This window comes from Scyliorhinus canicula, chromosome 8 (assembly GCF_902713615.1).
Source record: "Scyliorhinus canicula chromosome 8, sScyCan1.1, whole genome shotgun sequence".
NCBI lineage: Eukaryota > Metazoa > Chordata > Chondrichthyes > Carcharhiniformes > Scyliorhinidae > Scyliorhinus > Scyliorhinus canicula.
In genome coordinates, this window is record NC_052153.1 from 167,208,552 (window position 1) to 167,223,790 (window position 15,239).

The 15,239-nt window shown below is 47.2% G+C and overlaps 1 protein-coding gene across 6 annotated transcripts in view; it reads left to right on the forward strand.

The window, feature by feature from the left end:
- Positions 1 to 15,239, forward strand: part of acsl1a (acyl-CoA synthetase long chain family member 1a) — a 295,407-nt gene that overhangs the window by 198,211 nt on the left and 81,957 nt on the right. The window lies entirely within an intron of this gene.

A 15,239-nucleotide genomic window follows, 5' to 3' on the forward strand; every position in this document is an offset into this window, starting at 1 on the left:
AAAAGAGACCAAATCAATACCATTCTGCAGTTTTCAAAGAGTCATAGTCGCACAGCGCAAGAAAGGCCCTTCGGCCCATCGAGTCTGCACTGACAATAACAACCCCATATCTCACGCTAATCCCATTTGCCAGCACTTGTCCCATATCCTTGAACGTGATGGTATTTCAAGTGCTCATCCAAGTACTTTTGTGAGGTTTCCAGCTTGTACTACCTTCCCAGGCAGTGCATTCCAGATTCTCGCCACCCTCTGAGTAAAAAATTATTTTCTCAAATCTCCTGCCCCTCATGCTAAAACTATGCCCCTTGTGATTGACCCCCTCAACCAAGAGGAACAGCCGCTTCCTAATCTTCTACACCTCAATCATATCCCCCCCTCAGCCTTCTCTGCTCTAAAGAAAAAATCCAAGCCTATCCAGTCTTTCCTTCTAGCTCAGATGCTCCACCCCAGGCAACATCCTGATGTATCTCCCCTGTACCCCCTCCAGTGCAATCACCTCTATCCCATAGTGAGGTGACCAGAACTGCACATCGTACTTCAGCTGTGGCTTGATCAATGTTCTGTACAGCTCCATCATAACCTTCTTTATCTTATATTCTATGCCATGACTGATAAAGCCAAGTGTCCTATGTACCTTCTTAACCACCCTATTCACCTGCTCTGCCGCCTTCAGGGATCTGTGAACAAGTCCCCCAAGATCCATCTGTTACTCTGAGCTTCTTAGTGTCCTGCCATTTATTACACACTCCCTTGTCCTGTTTCCATGCTGACTATCCCGAATCAACACATGCCTTTCCAAGTGGAAATTAATTCTCTCCTTCAGAATTTTCTCCAATACTTTCCCTACCACTGACATGAGACTCATTGGTCTGCAATTCTCCAATTTATTCCTATCACCCTTCTTGAAAAGTGGAACAACATTATCTGTTCTCCAGTCCTCTGGCACTTCCCCTGTGGCCAGAGAGAAATTAAAAACTTGCGTCAGAGCCCTGCAATTTCCTGCCTTGCCTCCCACAGCAGCCTGAGATGCAAATTCATCCGGATCTGGGGATTTGTCTATTTATAAGCACTTCAAAGTCTCCAATACATCTTCACTTCTATGTCAAACGGTTCAGCGTCCTTACAGTCCCATTTCCTGAATTCTCCTGAGTGAGGGCGGATGAGAAGTATTTGTTTAACACTCTTATGATGTCCTGCAGCTTCACACACACATTGCCCCCTTGGCCTCCAATGGGCCCTACTCTTTTTCCCTGTTTAATCTCTTCCCCTTAATGTATTTATAGAATATCATAGGATTCTTACTTGCAAGACCTTTTTCATGCCCCCTTTGTGCTCTTCTCATTGCTATATAAAGTTCCCTCTTGCACTTCCTATATTCCCTCTTGCCCCATATTCCTCTAGGGCTGCAGTTGAATTTCTCCATTGGGACTCGCTAAAAGCCTTTCTCTTCCTCTTTCTCCAGTCCTGGATTGTCCTAGACATCCTGGGTTGCCTGAACCTATTCCTCCTACATTTCCCCCTATAGGGAACACGTTGAACCTGTACTCTCCCCATTTCCGTTTTGAATGCCCTCACTCCTCAGCTGTAGAGTTTCCCACAAGAAGCTGCTCCCAATTATTTCAGTAAAATCTGCTTTGCCCCAATCCAAAACTGTCTTTTTCCTTGTCCATAACAAACTTGACCACTAACGTGGTCAAAGCTTTATCGGGGCTCGCTTAGCACAGTGGGCTAAACAGCTGGCTTGTGATGCAGAACAAGGCCAGCAGCACGGGTTCAATTCCCGTACCAGGAATCCCCAAACAGGCGCCGGAATGTGGCGACTAGGGGCTTTTCACAGTAAATTCCTTGAAGCCTACTTGTGACAATAAGCGATTATTATTATTATTACGTGTTGTGGTTACAATCACTAAAATGCTCCTCCACTGCCACATTGTTTCCGCTTTGTTCCCCAGAACTAGATCCAGCATTGCTCCATCTCCTGTTGAGCATTCTATATATTGATACAAGACACTCCCCTGAATAAATTTCAAGCAACCCGCCCCCTCTAAACCCTTTATACAATGACTGCCAATTTATGCTGTTCAAAGCGGGTCGCTCCGCTCACTTTTGAAACAGTTAAATGCTTCAAAAAAAAACCCAAGAGAGAATCATTTGGAAAATTGCTGAAAAGAGAGACATGTTGCTTTCTGTCTGCTAAATTTTAAATGATCACAATTTATACTACAATAGAAAAGGGTGCTGATTGGCGAGTTGACTCTGATCGAGGTGTTGCTATGAAGAAATAAATAGAGAATGAGCCCGCACTTACAAAACCCAAAACAAAATGTATACTGTTAGATATGATAGATATGATTCTAGGATCACAATTGCAACACCTGCTGATCAATCCTCAGTGTGCCAACAGCTACTTTAACAACTCAATTAAGATAATTAAAAATAAATAAATTGAGGACCCAATTAATTTTTTCCAATTCAGGGGCAATTTAACATGGCCAATCCACCTACCCTGCACATCTTTGGGTTGTGAGGGCGAAACCTTTGCAAACTCCACATGGACGGTGACCCAGAGACGGGATCGAATCTGGGACCTCGGCGCCATGAGCTAATTTAAGATTATTAGTTGAGCCCGTAATGTGGCTCATTTACACTTCTAGAAATGACATACACTTGTACATGGACCCATTCTCTGAAAACAAAATGAATACGTCAAATCTTGCACCTTTTTGGAGCTTGGGGAGCCTATTGTTCCTCAATTATTTTGCTGAGACCTTGTGATGGAGAAAGCAAAGCAATCAGCACTATTTTCACATGTAGTATAAATTGTTGTGATTGCTAGAAATTTGCCATTCTTTCATTTGTCCTGATTCGTGCAAGACAAAAAGTTTCGGCAGCATGTCTCTTTCCAGCAATATTTGGAAAACATTGCAAGAAACAATTCTTTGGTAACTAAATAAATATTTGGTGTAGGTCAGCCTGGCCAGCTCATGAGATGGATGCGAAAATGTTTGCAAAATAAAGCTTAATGATTAAAGTGTTTTTTTCCTCACTGAAATGGGAGATGAGCTAGCTTCATTGCCAACCATCAGTTACTAACACTTTCCTTTACTGTTGGCAGTACATGAGCTTGAGACGAAATGTTTTCAAATAAATGGGTAATTTCTGAATGCCACAATTACAGGTGAGTTTGGTTGTTTTATTCATTTATGGGATGTGTGCGTCGCTGGTTAGGCCAGCACTAATTGCCCATCCTTGGTTGCCCTCCAGAAGGTGGTGGTGAGTTTGCTTCTTGAACCACTGCAGTCCTTGAGGTGCAGGTACAACCACTGTGCGGTTAGGGAGGGAGTTTTTCCTCGCAACAGTGAAGGAACGGCGCTATATTTCCAAGTCAGGGTGGTGAGTGATTTGGAGGGGAATCTCCAGGTGGTTGGGTTCCCAGATATCTGCTGTTTTTGTCCTTCTCGATGATGGTGGTGGTGGATTTTTCATAGAATTTACAGCGCAGAAGGAGGCCATTCACCCCATTGAGTCTGCACCGGCTCTTGGAAAGAGCACCCTACCCAAGGTCAACACCTCCACCCTATCCCATAACCCAGTAACCCCACCCAACACTAAGGGCAATTTTGGACACTAAGGGCAATTTATCATGGCCAATCCACCTAACCTGCACATCTTTGGACTGTGGGAGGAAACCGGAGCACCCGGAGGAAACCCATGCACACACGGGGAGGATGTGCAGACTCCACACAGACAGTGACCCAAGCCGGAATCGAATCTGGGACCCTGGAGCTGTGAAGCAATTGTGCTATCCACAATGCTACCGTGCTGCCCTAGGTGGTGCTGTCCAATTAACCTTTGTGAGTTACTGCAGTGCACCTTGTAGATGGAACATGTGGCTGCCACTGTTTGTCGATGGTGGAGGGTTTGAATGTTTGTGGAAGGGGGAGAAATCAAGCAGGCTGCTTTGTCCTGGATGGTGTCGATCTTCTTGAGTGTTGTTGGAGCTGCATTCATCTTGTGCCTTGTAGATGGTGGGCAGGCCATGGGCGGGCCAGGAGGCGAAGTTACTTACTGTAGGATTCCTATCCTTTGAATTGCCCTGGTAGCCACAGTATATTATCCAAATATTGATTGGAACCTCTATAGGTCGAACAGTTCGGATGGGGCAGTTTTTGTACAGTACGTAGACAGGCCAACGAGAGGGGGGGCACATTGGATTTAGTACTGGGTAATGAACCGGGCCAAGTGTTAGATTTGTTTGTGGGAGAGCACTTTGGAGATAGTGACCACAATTTGGTGTCTTTCACTATTGCAATGGAGAGGGATAGGGCCATAAGGCAGGGCAAGGTTTATAATTGGGGGAGGGGTAATTATGATGCAATTAGGGAGCATAAGATGGGAACAGAAACTGTCAGGGAAAAGCTTGTTCAAGGAACAAATACTGCGTGTCCTTGATAGGTATGTCCCTGTCAGGCAGGGAGGAAATGGCCGTGTGAGGGAACCATGGTTCACAAAAGAGGTTGAATGTCTTGTCAAGAGGAAAAAGGAAGCGTATGTAAGGATGAGAAAACAAGGTTCAGTTGAGTCGCTTGAGGGTTACAAGGTAGCAAGGAATGAGCTTAAAAAAAGGGCTCAGGAGAGCTAGGACGGGGCATGAAAAGTCCTTGGCGGGCCGCATCAAGAAAAACTCCAACCCCAAGTAAAAACTCTTATGTGAGAAATAAAAGAATGACCAGGGTGAGGTTAGGGATGGTCAAAGACAGTAGTGGGAACTTGTGCATGGAGTCAAGAAATAGGAGAGGCATTGAATGAATACTTTTCTTCAGTGTTCACCAAGGAGAAGGGCCATGTTTTTGAGGATGAGAGTGTGATACAGGCGGGTAGGCTGGAGGAGGTAGATGTTCTGAGGAAGGATGTATTAACAATTTTGAAAAACCTTAGGGTCGACAAGTCCCCTGGGCCAGATGGGATATATCCTAGGATTCTTTGGGAGGCAAGGGATGAGATTGCAGAGCCTTTGGCTTTGATCTTTGGGTCCTCACTGTCCACGGGGATAGTGCCAGAGGACTGGAGAGTGGCAAATGTTGTTCCTCTGTTCAAGAAAGGGAATAGGAATGACCCTGGTAATTATAGGCCGGTTAGTCTTACTTCGGTGGTCGGTAAGTTGATGGAAAAGGTCCTGAAGGATAGGATTTATGACCATTTGGAAAGTTGCAGCTTAATCCGGGATAGTCAACACGGATTCGTGAAGGGTAAGTCTTGCCTCACAAATTTGATTGAATTCTTTGAGGAGGTAACTAAGTATGTAGATGAAGGTAGAGAAGTTGATGTCATATACATGGATTTTAGTAAAGCGTTTGATAAGGTTCCCCATGGTCAGCTCATGAAGAAAGTAAGGAGGTGTGGGATAGAGGGAAATTTGGCCAATTGGATAAGTAACTGTCTATCATATAGAAGACAGAGGGTGGTGGTGAATGGAAAATTTTCAGACTGGAGACCAGTTACCAGCGGTGTACCACAGGGATCAGTGCTGGGTCCTCTGCTATTTGTGATTTTTACCAATGACTTGGAGGAGGGGGCTGAAGGTTGGGTCAGTAAATTTGCTGATGACACCAAGATTGGTGGAGTAGTGGATGAGGTGGAGGGCTGTTGTAGGCTGCAAAGAGATATTGGTAGGATGCAGAGCTGGGCCGAAAAATGGCAAATGGAGTTTAACCCTGATAAGTGCGAGGTGATTCATTTTGGGAGAAAAAATTTGAATGTGGATTACAGGGTCAACGGCAGGGTTCTGAGGAATGTGGAGAAACAGAGAGATCTTGGGGTTCATGTCCACAGATCTCTGAAGGTTGCCACTCAAGTGGATAGAGTCGTGAAGAAGGCCTATAGTGTGTTAGCATTTATTAACGGGGGGCTTGAGTTTAAGAGCCGTGGGGTTATGCTGCTACTGTACATGACCCCGGTGAGACCACATTTGGAGTATTGTGTGCAGTTCTGGTCACCTCACTATAAGAAGGATGTGGAAGCATTGGAAAGGGCGCAAAGGAGATTTATCAGGATGCTGCCTGGTTTGGAGGGTAGGTCTTGTGAGGAAAGGTTGAGGGAGCTAGGGCTTTTCTCTTTGGAACGGAGGAGGATGAGAGGCGACTAAATAGAGGTTTATAAGATGATGAGGGGGATAGATAGAGTGGATGTTCAGAGACTATTTACTCGGGTGGATGTAGCTGTTACAAGGGGGCATAACTATAAGGTTCAGGGTGGGAGATATAGGAGGGATGTCCGAGGTCGGCTCTTTACTCGGAGAGTGGTTAGGGTGTGGAACGGACTGCCTGCTGTGACAGTGGAGTCGGACACTTTAGGAACTTTCAAGCGGTCATTGGATAGGCACGTGGAGCACACCAGAATGACGGAGTGGGATAGCTTGATCTTGGTTTCGGGCAATGCGCGGCACAACATCGAGGGCCGAAGGGCCTGTTCTGTGCTGTACTGTTATATGTTCTATGTATATGGCTAGTCCAGATCAGTTTCTGATCAATGGTAATCCCAGGATGTTGATTGTAGGGGATTTAGCGATGGTAATGCCATTGAATATTAAGAGACGATGGTTAGATTCTCTCTTGTAGGAGATGATCATTGCCTGGTAGTTGTGTAGCATGAATGTAACTTGCCACTTGTCAGACCAAACCTGAATATTGTCTGCATTTGGACATGGACTGCTTCATTAACTGAGTCGTTGCGAATGGTGCTGAACATTGTGCAGTCATCCTCAAACATGCACACTTCTGACCTAATATGTAGTGCTTGTCCTCCAAGAAATTATGTATGACTAGTTGTTTGACACTTTCCTTTTACTATGGGGTGTAGTTCTGGAGACAGCCTGCTTGTTGTCTTATGCAAAGGATTATAGCCTTCATAAACAAAACAATTTGCAGCTGTTTTTTTGAGATAGTTGGGACGTGTGAATTAATTAGCTGGTTTTATTTGATCACTGTTGTCACTGGACTTCTGAGATTGCCAGTGATTGTCTTGATTCTGTGCAAAATAATTTTATAATACCCCTTGTTGTTGTGGCAACTTTCTGAAAGAGCTATTCAAATAGTCCTAGTGCTCTACTCTTTCCCCATAGCCCTGAAATTCTTTTTTTTTTCTATTTCTCGCTGGGATTGTCAATAGGAGGCTCTGTGGTCCCCTGGAGATTGCAACCGCTTTACATTGCCGAAGAAGGTTGCAAGGGGTCTGGCAAAAGTTTAGTGTAATGCCGTCTCCTTCGCGTCCATTCTCAGCAAGTGCGTCACGGGTGGATGACGTCCTGTGTCAGCAAGTGGCTTGGCTTTAAAAAAAAACAATAAATCACGAGCCTATAACAACAGATGCCTGGGAAGGGAGTTTGTGAAAGAAATCTCCCCAAAAACCAGATGCAAAAAGAAAAGGAAAGTGCCCCAAGATGGGCGAGATGAAGCAGATGATGGTGTGGATCTGGGTGAATCGAAGATGACCATGTTTCAGGGCTGAACGGGTTTACTCCTCTAAGAAGGTAGCCAGGGGTTGGATGGACCCGGGGAGACACAGCAACAGGGGCGCGATTCTCCGCAAATGCGGAGAATCGTAAAGGCTGCCGTGGGACAGGCCAAGGACCACTTCCGGGGCCGATTCTCCCCCCCCCGGGCGGGGCTAGGAGCGCGGCCCCGTGCGTCACAGCGGCGCGGCCTTGACGACGGCCGTCAAGGCCGCACGTCAAGCGTCACGGCGGCTGACGCGGCCGATGACGTCAGCCGCGCATGCGCAGGTTGGACAACGCCAACCTGCGCATGCGCAGTTGGCGTCTTTCTCCTCAGCCACCCGGCAAGACGTGGCGGCTTGATCTTGCCAGGCGGCGGAGGGGAAAGAGTGCGTCTGTTTTGGAGGCTGGCCCGACGATCGGTGGGCACCTGTCCCCTCACGAGCACAGTCATGGTGCTCCCGTGCCAATCGGGCCTCTAGATGCCCCAAACGGGCATCTGGCGCCCGTTTCACGACGGTAGCGAGCAGGTGTGTTTGCTGTCGTGGTGAAACGGGTGTGAAGGCCCGGCCGCTCGGCCCATCGGCCTCGGAGTGGTGTGGGTCGGGCGTTGGGGGGGGGGGGAGAATGGCAGGAGGGCGTGAAAAATGTCGGGAGGCCCTCCCGCTATTCTCCCATCCGGCGTGGGAGGCGGAGAATCGTGTCCCAGGGGTCCCATAAGAACACGGTATGTGACTGGACAGGCTAGTGTACATTTGAGTTGTGAAAGATGCCTCCACAGCTCGGCACAATTGTTCATCAATACTAGAAATTAGTTTCACATGACGTTTAAAAGAAAATCCATACGGTTAATTATATGACTAATTTTTATACAGAAAGCATACTTTTGTTGTGTTGCAAGTGAATTGCGGATGTTTATATAACACAGAAGAGAGGACCCCATGAGTAAATGATTGAGAATCCTGACTTAGCCAATCCCTTTTGAAGTTATTGTTCAGTCTGCTTCCAGCACCAGTTCAGGGGTGCATTCTGGATTCAGTCATTGGGTGGGAGCCCAGTCATTGGGTGGAAGCCCAGTCATTGGGTATGTTCAAGACAGAGGTTAATAGATTTCTAGATATTAAAGGCATCAAGGGATTTGGGAGTATTGGGGAAGATGGTTTTGGGGTAGATCAGCCATGAACTGGTTGAAAGACTGAGATCGAGGGGCCGAATGGCCTACTGCTCCTGTTTCCCATTTTCTTATGCTTTTGAATGCCTCTATTTGATCTTGCTTTCTCTGCTCACGGGATACATCTGTTATCCTTGGTACCATACAGTACCAGCAAACCTTCTCTGCACCCTCTCCAAGGCCTTTACATTCTTCGAAAATATTCCCCCTCCTCAAAGATATGTCTACAGCCATATGTCAGCGTGCCTCTATTAATAAAGCAAAGGATCCCATTTTTAAAACAAATATTTTTTATTCGCCTCCTTTTCACATTTTCTCCCAAATTTACACCCACCAACAATAGACAATAATCAGTAACAAATATGTCAATCCCCATATCAATAACAACGATCCCATCCTCCCACCAAACCCCAAATATTAGCCCGCAATGTACACATAAACAAATGACAAAAAGGAATCAGAAATCACCCATAGTCACCATTAACATGGGGAGAACGTGCAAACTGCACACAGTCACCCAAGTCTGCAATTGAACCCAACCCTGGTGCTAACCACTTTGGGGCGGCATGGTGGCACAGTGGTTAACTGTCTCACAGCTCCAGAGACCTGACTTTGATTCCGACCTTGGGTGACTGTGGAGTTTGCACATTCTCCTCTATCTGCATGCTTCCTCCGGGTGCTCCAGTTTTCTCCCGCAGTCCAAAGATGTGCAAGTTAGGTGGATTGGCCATGCTAAATTGCCCCCTTAGGGTCCAAAGGTTAGGGTTACAGAGAGGGCCTTGCTAGGTAGGGTGCTCTTTCGGAGGGCCAGTGCAGACTCAAATAATTATAAGCTTTACTGTCACAGGTAAGCTTACGTTAACACTAAAATGAAGTTACTGTGAAAAATCCCGAGTCGCCAAATTCCGGCGTCTGTTCGGGTGCATGGAGGGAGAATTCAGAATGTCCAAATTACCTGATAGCATGTCTTTCGGGATTTGTGGGAGGAAACCGGAGCACCCGGAGGAAACCCCCACAGACACGGGGAGAACGTGCAGACTCCGCACGGGCAGTGACCCAAGCCGGGAATCGAACCTGGGACCCAGGCGCTATGAAGCAACAGTGCTGACCACTGTGCTACCGTGCCGACTCAATGGGGGATTCTATAATCTGTGTCCCTGTGCCGGAAATAATTCCTGAAATTTTCAATAATGCAAACTCTGCTTTGCATGCTTTTTTTCCCTGCAGAAAAATAATTTGAAGGGGATATCTGCTGCCCCATAAGCCTTGTGCCACTGTACCTTCTGTTTAAGTCCTTTGGGCTGTATTGGCTGGCAGCTCCCGAGAGTGAGGCTTCTCCCCAGTGAGACCGTCTGCAGCATGTTATGGCTGGTGTGGAGCGAGTCTTCTTCCTGCCGACTCCTATCGGTGGGGGTAGGCTGCCTGCTCCCTAACCACTCCCCCCCCACTCCAGCTGTAATATGTAGATCCTGTCTCTCCGTTTGCATACATGATTGTTACATGATTGTCTTCGAGCAGTCCGCATTCGTCAGGGTTATTCTGAAGCTAATGGATTATGGAATCATATATTCCCTACAGTGCAGAAGGGGGTCATTCGGCCCATCTAGTCTGCACCGACCTTCCAAAAGAGAACCCCAACTTATGCCCACTCCGCCACTTTATCCCCATAACCCCATCTAACCGTTGAACACGAAGGGCCAATTTAGCTTGGCCGACCCACCTTGGACACATTTTCTTCTACTTGTTTTGAAAGTAGCCATGTTGCTCCGGCTAACTGAGTTAGACGAGCAAACTTTGGCCGCGATCTAATCAAAAAAGTAGTCTATTCTGGACAGGATTAAAAGGGTACGAGTGCCGGGAACGACCCTGCTATCCCACGGCACTTTCTTCTTTTGGGGGCCACAACAGGGAATGCCCCGGCGAGGCTGCACTCAGCTGCATATCCTGCACTGAGGAGCTCCGAGCATTTTTAAATGGTGCCCTAAATCTCTCCACGCCCTCGACGTGACCCCAGGAACCTCACACCTCCCCCAAACACCCTAGCACACCTGTTAGGGGTCATCGAGCCCCCTGCACCCCACCTCATACGGGCAGGTCATCTCCAGTGTGGGAAAAATGCCACCCTGACAATGCCAGACTGGCACCCGGGTGGCAGTGCTGAGCTGCCAGGGTGCCACCCTGCCCAGATACCAGCCAGCCGCAGGACTCCGATCGCCCGGGCGACCCCTCATGTTTGTGTCTACCAATGTTTTTTTTTTATAAATGTTTTTTATTCAGTTTTCATGTTTTATATTGAACAAATTACAAATTGTTAGAGAAAAAAAAAAACACGCAAAAATCAACATATATATATAAATCAACATATATATTTACAGGTAAGCATCTTCGTAGTAATAACTGTGGCCTCCCCCCTTAGCCGGCATACATATTTTACATTCCCCAACATGTTTATTGGCATTTATTTAGTTTGGTTTTGGGCCTTAGCTAGCCATCAAACCCCCGTAACGAACCCGTTACCTTCCCCCGACTATTCTTCCTCTTGTACGTTGGCCACAAACAGGTCCCGGAACAGTTGCATGAATGGCTCCCACATTCTGTGGAAGCCGTCGTCCGACCCTCGGATGGCAAATTTGATTTTCTCCATTTGGAGAGAATCCGAGAGGTCGGACAGCCAGTCTGCAGCTCTGGGCGGTGCTGCTGACCGCCAGCCAAACAGGATTCTACGGCGGGCGATCAGGGAGGCAAAGGCAAGGGCGTCCGCCCTCCTCCCCAGGAATAGATCTGGCTGGTCTGAAACCCCGAAGACCGCCACTATCGGGCATGGCTCCACCCACACCCCCACCACTTTGGACATAGCCTCGAAGAAGGCTGTCCAGTACTCCACAAGTCTGGGGCAAGACCAGAACATGTGGGCGTGGTTGGCCGGGCCTCTTTGGCACCGTTCACATCTGTCCTCCACCTCCGGGAAGAACCTACTCATACGGTTTCTCGTTAAGTGGGCTCTATGTACCACTTTTAGTTGCGTCAGGCTGAGCCTTGCGCACGTGGAGGTGGAGTTGACCCTATGCAGTGCTTCGCTCCAGAGTCCCCACCCTATCTCCATCCCCAGGTCGTCCTCCCATTTCCTTCTTGTTGCGTCCAGTACGGTGTCGTCCCTATCTACCAGTCGGTCATACATGTCGCTACAGTTCCCTTTCTCTAGGATACTTGTGTCCAGTAGGTCTTCCAGTAGTGTCTGTCGTGGCGGTTGTGGGTACGTCCTTGTCTCCTTTCGTAGGAAGTTTTTGAGCTGCAGGTACCGTAGCTCGTTCCCCCAGCTAGCCGAAATTTCTCTGTCAGTTCGTCCAGTGTTGCAATCCTGTCGTCCGTGTATAGGTCCCTGACTGTCAGTGTCCCCCCGTCCTGCCTCCACCTTTTGAAGGTGGCGTCAGTCAGTGCTGGTTTGAACCTATGGTTGTTGCAGATGGGAGCCTTGTCCGACATTTTGTTCAGGCCAAATTGCTGCCGCAGTTGGTTCGTGTCTACCAATGTTAAACGACGCCTGGCTGGCGCCTCCTCGATGCGGCCGCTAGATCCCAGGAGCTGGTTCGATCTAGCATCAGCAGAGTTAAGTGAACTCTTAAACTCGCATAACTCTGCAAGTCTGGGTCCTGCCCATTGTGGACAGGATCCAAATCACAATGTCTCGTAATCACAACAACCGTCGGAAATCCCAGGAGACACCTGTACCCAGGATCTACTGGCCGCGCCCCATTCTGATTCTGGCGGGACTTGGCCGGTGAATCATTCAGAGTCTCATTTGTGTGAAGCATGACGAGGATGAATAAGAAAGTGGAAAATCCTTTAGCTTTGCCAGTAGAATGTTTGTTGTACAGAATTTTCCCTATCCATGACTGATGATCAAGTTAATTGAGGCTGAAAAGTTTCTGTTGCTTATAAATTTGTTTGACTCTCTGTTCCACATAAATATCCAAATTCTTTAGAGTTGTAAGTTTAGAGCCTTCATACAACCATACATTTGCAACATGCGATATTATGATTAAAATGAAAAAGCATTGACTTTCTTATTCAGCAGCTTCATTAACTAATGGATAATTTTCTGTTGTATTTGATCGGAGCTCTTTCATCACTCTCTTCAATTTTAACCTGTAGCTTTTTTAAAAAAAACAAACTGCATTAAAATAACACCCAATATTTCAAAGACTACAAGGTAAAATATTTCAATTGAATATATACAAAGTATTTTTACAGGACAGAAACAGGTCATTTGATCCAATGGGTGCAAGCTGATGTTTATGCTTGGCAATTATTCTTCCTCCGCCCGACAACACACTTCATCGAACACCACTAACATATCCTACCATTCCCTTCTTGCTCATGTGCCTGTCCAGCACCTCCACAAATGCAGCAATGCTGATTCAGTCAACTATGACATGGTATTGAGTTGCATATTGTAACTGCCCTCTGGGCGAAGATATTTCTCCAGAATTCCCTATTGGATTTATTACGAACCATGGCCTTTAAATCTGGTCTCCCCCTAAATGGAATTACTTTCTATCAATTCTCTTTCGTTATCTTAGATTCATAGAAACATACATGTTTACAGGACAGCAGGAAGCCATTTGGCCCATCGTGTCCACGCTGGTCAACAAAGATCTGGCTCCACGAATCCCATTTTCCAGTGCTTGGCCCATTACCCTACAGGGCAGCACAAGTGAAGACCTCGACCTGATCCAGCCTCCATTTTCCCTTTCTAGACAAAAATAAATACACAGCCTATTTTATATTCCTGATTGGCATGACCTCTGTTTTGGTAATCTTCTGGTAAATCATTTTTACACCTTCTCCAGTTCCTATACATCTTTTTTTTTACAATCTGTAGGCCAGCAGCAGAATTTTTGGCCCCATTTGGAGACTTATTTTCCAAGAAGTATGTGGTCCCCTTATTCTTTTCAATTCTTACCAAAATGTACTGCCACACGTTTATTTATAGTGAAATTAATTTGCCGATTCTGAGTTTATTAATGTTTTCGATATTTTGGCGCCGCCATCTTCCGCGTCCCTCCCAATTTGGTGTAAACAACAAATTTGAAATAGTACTTCAGATTCCTGAATCTGTACAGCTTATAATTCTCCCAGAAAATGACTGAAGGTAATTTTGGGCAGATTTCACCGCGTGATTCCTGCTGGATATTTGGGTGCAATCTAGATCTGTATTCACCTACACTTAGTACTGGTGTGAATTCTTGGGTCGTTGCACGGTAGCATGGTGGTTAGCATAAATGCTTCACAGCTCCAGGGTCCCAGGTTCGATTCCCGGCTGGGTCACTGTCTGTGTGGAGTCTGCACGTCCTCCCCGTGTGTGCGTGCGTTTCCTCCGGGTGCTCCGGTTTCCTCCCACAGTCCAAGGATGTGCGGGTTAGGTGGATTGGACATGCTAAATTGCCCGTAGTATCCTAAAAAGTAAGGTTGGGGGGTGGGGGGGGGTTGTTGGGTTACGGGTATAGGGTGGATACGTGGGTTTGAGTAGGGTGATCATTGCTCGGCACAACATCGAGGGCTGAAGGGCCTGTTCTGTGCTGTACTGTTCTATGTTCTATGTTGCCATTCACTTTTCCTGCTGGCAGCACGTGGGAAACACGCGGCTCGGGAACCTGAGAATCCCGCCTAATTTTTGGTAGTTTGAGAGTTTCTCGGGGAAAATCCCACACTTCAAATTTTTTTCTGCAGTGGGGAACTAAAGACACTGGCAGGACCGGCTCCTCTGAGATGGCAATGCCATTTTTGAAGGGTGCCCAGATCTCAAAGTTAGGTTGAGGGTCCCCATGACTCCACCCGCTGACATTGTCACCCTTGGCAGACATGGGCAACACCCTTGACCCTGGAGGGACAACTTCTCCCCCCCACCCCCTCCCCCAGCAAAATCTGCGTGAAATGGCCTCACACCATCTATCCTCATCGGGGAATCACCCTCCCTTCAACCCTTGCCCTTCATAACCCCCATTCATCCCCTGTCCCTTGGCAGTGCCAACCTGACACTGCCAGGGTGCCTGGTGCCCTGTTGGCACTGCCAGGTTGCCAGCCCTGTCCCCCACCATCCGGGGGCATCAATGGCCTCCGAGCACCCCCCGGAATGGCCATCGCTCCTGGATTTGATTTCTGGAGCCACTGCTAATTCACACCAGTGTGAGGCCTCACCACTGGGACGGTGAATGCAGCCTCGAATGGGCTATGCATATTTAAATGAGCATAATGACTCATTTAAATATGCTGATCTGGATCCTGCCCAGCGAGGGAATGACCCAGATCTGGTCTGGTGCATCGACGCAGATCCGCACCCGGCGCGTAACCATTTTTGGTCCCCCCTACTATGTAGCTAGTGTACGTGATTGGTGCTGAGCACATTGTGGTGGGAAAATTGCGTCCTATGTAAATGTTGGACAATAAATGCTGATGTGTAGAAGACCACTTCCTACCATTTACCAATTGAGAAACTGCCTTTAATCCTGTTTCCTTGTTTTCTGTTCTGTAGCCAGCTTGCTCTCCATTAAAAATAATAATCTTTATTGGTGTCAC